Source organism: Oryctolagus cuniculus, chromosome 6 (genome assembly GCF_051225735.1).
Source record: "Oryctolagus cuniculus isolate XC-2025 breed Fujian yellow rabbit chromosome 6, ASM5122573v1, whole genome shotgun sequence".
NCBI lineage: Eukaryota > Metazoa > Chordata > Mammalia > Lagomorpha > Leporidae > Oryctolagus > Oryctolagus cuniculus.
Genome location: NC_142872.1, coordinates 167,272,784 through 167,279,665, shown reverse-complemented (window position 1 = coordinate 167,279,665; position 6,882 = coordinate 167,272,784).

Sequence of the window (6,882 nt, the reverse complement as noted above, 5' to 3'; positions counted from 1 at the left end):
GCTCCCCTCCCGCCCCAGCAAACGCGAGCGCCCTGCCCTGAGCCTCACAGCTGGGAGCCAAGTGACCCCTGCAGAGACCCAGCAGGCACCATGCAAGAGGAGGGAGGAGGGCAGCTGAGTGAGGACCCCACTAGGCTAGGACTCTGCACGGGCCTGGGGCAGCAGCCCCGCCAGCCCCTGCGTGCAGCTGGCCAGGCAGCAGTGATCAGCAAGGTAGCAGCTTCTTTTTTTAAAGATGTATTTATTTGGGCCGGCGCCGTGGCTCACTTGGTTAATCCTTCACCTGAAGTGCCAGCATCCCATATGAGCGCCGGTTCTGTCCCGGCTGCTCCTCTTCCAGGCCAGCTCTCTGCTGTGGCCCGGGAGTGCAGTGGAGGATGGCCCAGGTCCTTGGGCCCTGCACCCCATGGGAGACCGGGAGGAAGCACCTGGCTCTTGGCTTCGGATCGGCGCAGCGCCGGCCATGGCGGCCATTTGGGGGTGAACCAACGGAAGGAAGACCTTTCTCTCTGTCTCTCTCACTCTCTAACTCTGTCAAAAAAATTTATTTAAGAGGCAGAGCTACAGAAAGGAAAGAGAGCAAGAGAGGTCTTCCATCCCCTGGTTCTCTCCCCAAATGGCTGCAACGGCCGGAGCTGGGCCAGGGCGAAGCCAGCAGCTGGGAGCTTGTGAGGGGTCTCCCACGCGGCTGGCAGGGGCCCGAGGACTTGGGCGATCTTTGGAAGCTTTGTGTTCCGTGGGCCCCTCCCCACGCACAGGCTGATCCCGGGCTTTCTACTGGACACAGGGACCCGACACACGTGTGGGCGGATCGGGAGGGTCCACACGGGAGCTCAGGGCTGAGGTTTGCAGGCAGTCACAGGACAGAATACGGGCGCTGGTTCGAGTCCCGGCTGCTCCACTTCCGATCCAGCTCCCTGCCGAGGCCCCTGGGAGAGTAGTGGAGGATGACCCAAGTGCGTGGGAGACCCAGAGGGAGCGCCTGGCTCCTGGCTTCGGGTGGGCTCATCTCCTCGCTTCGTAACTCTGCCTCTCAAACAAATAGATCAATTTAAAAACAGGCACGGCTCGGATTTCCGGGATTGCCGGAGTCCCGTCTCAGCCCCTGGGTTTGGGCTCTGCCCCTGCTCTGCTCCCTGGAGGCAGCGGCGATGGCTCAGGGACCTGGGTCCCTGCACCCACCTGGGAGACCCGGATTGAGGTCTGGGCTCCTGGCTGTGGCCTGGCCCAGCCCAGGCTGCCGTGGACATCTGGGGAGTGACCCAGTGGATAGAAGATCCCTGTCTCTTCCTTTCAAATAAAAATAAGAGTTGTTTAAAAAGAAAAAGAATTCTATAAAAATATTTGAACAAAAGACAAAACACGGAGAATACACATTTTTTTTTTAAACAAAGTGAACTATTCAAGAACAACGGGACTATTCACCCTCGATGCCTGGGAACGCATGGGAGAGGGGGGGAGGTTGAGCGGAGGGAGCCCGGGCGCGGCTGGACCCCCATAGCGCAGGGCTGGCGGCGCAGAGAGGAGTCCGCGCGCAGTGCAGGCCCCTGGTGCAGAAGACTCCAGGGGAACACACTCCCAGAGCGGCCTGGGGCGCAGGGGCGACGCACACACACGCGGGGAGGAGGGGGTGCGGCCGTGGGAGCAGACGGCGCCCGAGTGTTCGCCTGCGCCCTGTGCACCCCGTGCGCCCTGTGTGCCCGCGCGCGCCCCGGCCTGGACAGACAGCACCCGGGGAGCGGACTGTGGCTTCCCGGGACCAAGAGCGTCCATCCTCGCGCTCCTGGAGAGGCTGGCTGATGCCCGGAGCCTGGGGTGCCGGTGGGGGGCGGGGGCGTGGCCACGAGAGCATGGGGGGGGAGGGGAGCGGGGGGGCGAGGTGAGCGTTGCAGAGGCCGCTGGGGGCTGACCACAGACCCGAGCCCCGCGCAGCACGGGGCTCCACCAGCTGCTCTCTCCGCCTCCTGGCTCACCCCATGGTCATTCCTGCACACTGGCCTCACCATGGAAGCTCCCTCCAGACACCAGCCTGCCAGGCTGTGCCGTCCTGAGCTGTAACCCCTGAAGCGTGAGCTGAAATGACCCCTTTCCTCCCCAGTAGCTGCTCTCGGGCATCCTGCGGGGAGTGCACCTGCTTCCCACGAACCCTGCCCCGGGCGTTCCTGGCAGCTTCTGTCACGGTCACGGTCGCCCACAACGCCCAGCACAGGAGACCCCAGATGGCAAGGACAAGAACATGGCGGGGGCTGCGCCCAGCGGTGGACGCCGTGCCCTGTCCCTGGGTGCTGGGCTCTGCTCCCGGCTCCAGCTCCAGTGGTGACGGCTCAGGGAGTTGGGTCGCGTGGAGGATCTGGGTTGGCTCCTGCCCTGTCGCAGCCATTGTGGCGTTTGGGGAGTGACCTGGGGCATGGGAGCACTGTCCCCCCCGCCCCCAGCCGCCCTGCTCTGCTTGTCCCAGGGCTGGGACGCGCTGCTGGGATGTTGGGGACAGGAGGCCACACCCGCATGGGAACAGAGGAAGAGGAGTGGTTGCCGGGGTGAAGGCAGGGTGAGTGCAGGGGCCACCTGAGAGCGTGGGGGACCCAGGTCCCCAAGTGCCTAGTGACCACATGGCCACTCCTCCATCTCGCTCTGAGTGACCGGCACCTCGGTGAGGTGAAACGGAACCCGCGCGCACCCCAGCGTGAGTCACCGTGCAGAGAATTTCGTGATACACAACTTCGGGGAGCTGTGGCATACTTCTGGCTGCATGTTTTTAATTAAAATAAGCCGTTTCAAGATAAGAAAAGACAGATCAGAGACGCAGATAGAAACAGATGGATCTTTAAAAAATTCTCAGTGGAAAGATTTGCAAAGCCGGTCGAAGGATACAATGCGGCGCGAAGGCATATGTCCTGGTTTCACCGCACCGGCGTTACATAAGCCGTTGGTAGCAGGGGGCTGGGGAGGGGGCACCAAGCTTCCCGTGTGAGCCTTGCGACTTCCTGTCTGCCTAAAATCAGTACAGGATACAAGGGACACCCACAGAAGCACTCCTGGCTGTGCTTCTAGGGTGGGGGCAGATAGACAAGGGCCCGTGTCGCCGGGCCCTTGGTGGTGCAGACCACACGGGGACCTGGGGCTGGAGGCGGGGACGGAGGCCGAGGGCGGAGGTGCCCGGGGCCGCTGGTCAGCCAATGAGCTTCTAGCGGAGCTGCAGGCAGCCCAGGGGTCAGTGTGGTCTCCGGATCAACAACGGTCGAGGTGGATTAGAAGCAAATGCTTGGGAAATCAGCACCCGCAGAAGCCCAGAGAGGGCCTTTTCTGGTGTGGCCGAAGCTGGCCCAATGCAGAGCCCCGGACAAGACGGAGAACTTCGCTCGCCCGGACGCCTCGGGTGCGCGCCTGCCCGGGAGGGGCGTCCGCCTGGAGGCTTTGCTTCGGGGCCAACGGCGACGGCAGAAGCCCAAGAGTCGCTTTTCCACGGCAGGCGTTCTCCACACACTTTAAGATTTTATTTATTTATTTGAGAGGTGGAGGTTCAGACAGAGAGAGGAGAGAGAGAGAGAGAGGAGAGACAGAGAGAGAGAGAGAGGGTCTTCCATCCACTGGTTCACTCCCCAGATGGCCGCAACGGCCGGAGCTGCGCCGATCCGAAGCCAGGAGCCAGGAGCTTCTTCCGGGTCTCCCAAGCAGGGGCCCCAGGACGTGGGCCACCTTCCACTGCTGTCCTGGGCCATAGAGAGAGCTGGATCGAAGAGGTGCAGCCGGGACTCGAACTAGTGCCACAGCACCGGCCCCTCCACAGTCTTTTTGATGACCCTGTGCTGTGTGTGGCTTTCAAAAGTCCTGCACCAAAAGTGAGCTCATCATTTAATTCCGTTTTCCACAAGCTTTTCTGAGGTTGCCTGGTACTATCTAATCTGTGTCTGACCAGGTGGATTTCAGTTCACGAGAAAACACCAGGAAGCGTGCGGTCCTCGAACCTGAGGAGCCGGGACTGCCGGGGCTCCCAGCAGGAGAGCAATCCAGGGCCGGAGCAGGAGGCTCCCCACGTCCCGTGCAGTCAGGGCTGACGGTTAGGCAGGTGCACCATCACGGAGTGTACGAGAGAAGGGGGACCCCACCCCCACACAGGGCACCCTGTGTCCACAAGTGCGTGTCGGGGGTGGGGGTCTCCAGTGCACCAAGCAGTCCTACCCCGGACACGGCTGGGTCTGCTGGGCTCAGCGCTGCTCGTCCTAGTGCAGGCCCCAGGGAGGTGCTCTGTCCCCAGGCCTGCCCCCCAAGAAGCCAGGCCCAAGCCACAGGCCGCCGCCCACCTGCTCCTAATCGGGGCTCCCACGGCCCCCTCCTCGGGTTTGCTGATGTCCGTGAGCAGCTCCTAGAATTCGGGGCAAACTTGAGTTTAAGGGACACTGGGGGAGCATCTTGGTTCTTCCCACCTCCCTGTGGTCAGCCACGTGGACTGTGCTGTAGTCAGCCGTGTGCACTGTGCTGTGGTCAGCCGTGTGGACTGTGCTGTGGTCAGCCGTGTGGACTGTGCTGTGGTCAGCCATGTGGACTCTGCTGTGGTCGGCCATGTGGACTGTGCTGTGGTCGGCCACGTGGACTGTGCTGTAGTCAGCCGTGTGCACTGTGCTGTGGTCGGCCATGTGGACTGTGCTGTAGTCAGCCGTGTGCACTGTGCTGTGGTCAGCCATGTGGACTGTGCTGTGGTCGGCCATGTGGACTGTGCTGTGGTCAGCTGTGTGAACTGTGCTGTGGTCAGCCGTGTGGACTGTGCTGTGGTCAGCCACGTGGACTGTGCTGTGGTCAGCCGTGTGCACTGTGCTGTGGTCAGCCGTGTGGACTGTGCTGTGGTCAGCCATGTGGACTCTGCTGTGGTCGGCCATGTGGACTGTGCTGTGGTCGGCCACGTGGACTGTGCTGTAGTCAGCCGTGTGCACTGTGCTGTGGTCGGCCATGTGGACTGTGCTGTAGTCAGCCGTGTGCACTGTGCTGTGGTCAGCCATGTGGACTGTGCTGTGGTCGGCCATGTGGACTGTGCTGTGGTCAGCTGTGTGAACTGTGCTGTGGTCAGCCGTGTGGACTGTGCTGTGGTCAGCCACGTGGACTGTGCTGTGGTCAGCCGTGTGCACTGTGCTGTGGTCAGCTGTGTGAACTGTGCTGTGGTCAGCCATGTGGACTGTGCTGTGGTCAGCCATGTGGATGCTCTCCCAGCTCTGTCCTTTGGGCTGTTATGGAGCCCCCTTGCCAAGTCTGACAGGCTGCCTCACTGGCCATAGCATTTATTCCCTGTCCACCTGGGGCTGTAACCCTGCCCTGGGCTGTAGGGGCCATCTCGTGAGCAGGCAGACACACTGGGAGACACTGGGAGACACTGGGCATCTCATGAGCAGGCGGACACACTGGGACACACTGGGAGACACTGGGACACACTGGGAGACACTGGGAGACACTGGGAGACACTGGCCATCTCGTGAGCAGGGGACACACACTCATTCCTCCCGAGCTCCCAGTTTTAGGCGCTGTGCGTGCCAGGGGAAAGAGGGCCAAATTTCACAGCATCACAAAAGTGTGGACGAGTTCAGCAATGAAACCTGCGGCCTCTGTTTGATGAGCACCTCAGTGGCTGTGTGACTGTGCACTCAATGATTACAAGTGCACATGGAGGGGCCGCGCTGTGGTGCAGTGGGCTAAGCCTCCACCTGCGGCGCCGGCACCCCATGTGGGTGCCGGTTCTAGTCCTGGCTGCTCCTCTTCTGATCCAGCTCTCTGCTGTGGCCTGGGGAAGCAGTGGAGGGTGGCCCAGGTCCTTGGGCCCTGCACCCGTGTGGGAGGCCTGGAGGAAGCTCCTGGCTTTGTTCTGGCCCAGCACCAGCCGTTGCAGCCATTTGGGGGGGGGGGAACCAGCGGATGGAGGACCTCTCTCTCTCTCTCTTTGTACTCTACCTCTCCAATAAATTTAAAAATGCATGTGGAGTATTAAGGAAAATTGGTCACACACCATGCAGTAAAGCCCCTCTCAGATGATATTCTATAACAGCATTAATTAAATGAGAAACCACCATGATTTTTTAAAAATGCTATGGCTTGGAACTTCTGAAATTAACATCGATCCAAGGAAATAATCGTAATGGAAGTTTACATTACAACGGGGATAAAGCAAGCGCCTGCAGGTGCAGCTGTGGCAGCCCTTTGAGGGAGACTCGTAGCCTCAATGCTTCTCCCGGACAGCGAGGAAGCGTCCAGCAGGAGACGCTGGTCATTGCCACGGGCAGAGACGGAAAGGAAGAAGGGAGGGGCACCACAGAGCCGGTGCTGACGCGGCGGGGGCAGAGCGCGACGGGCCACGAGGCAGCCGAAGCTGAGGCTGTGACCAAATCTGTGACTTGAACAAGAAGACGAGGGAGAAAGCACAGCTCCAGTGTGAGGGGTGACGAAGCGGGGGCCTGGGCGCAGACGCCTGGGGGTCTAGGCGCAGACGCCAGGGGACCCGGCGCAGACACCAGGGGGCCTGGGCGCAGACACCAGGGGGCCTGGGCGCAGACGCCTGGGGGCCTGGGCGCAGACGCCTGGGGACCCGATGCAGACACCAGGGGACCTGGCACAGACACCAGGGGACCTGGGCGCAGACACCAGGGGGCCTGGGCGCAGACGCCAGGGGGCCTGGGCGCAGACGCCAGGGGACCTGGCGCAGACACCAGGGGACCCGGCGCAGACACCAGGGGGCCTGGGCGCAGACACCAGGGGGCCTGGCACAGACACTCAGGGACTTGGGCACAGACACCGGGGGGCCTGGCACAGACACCTGGGGACCCGATGCAGACACCAGGGGACCTGGCACAGACACCAGGGGACCTGGGCGCAGACGCCTGGGGGTCTAGGCGCAGACACCAG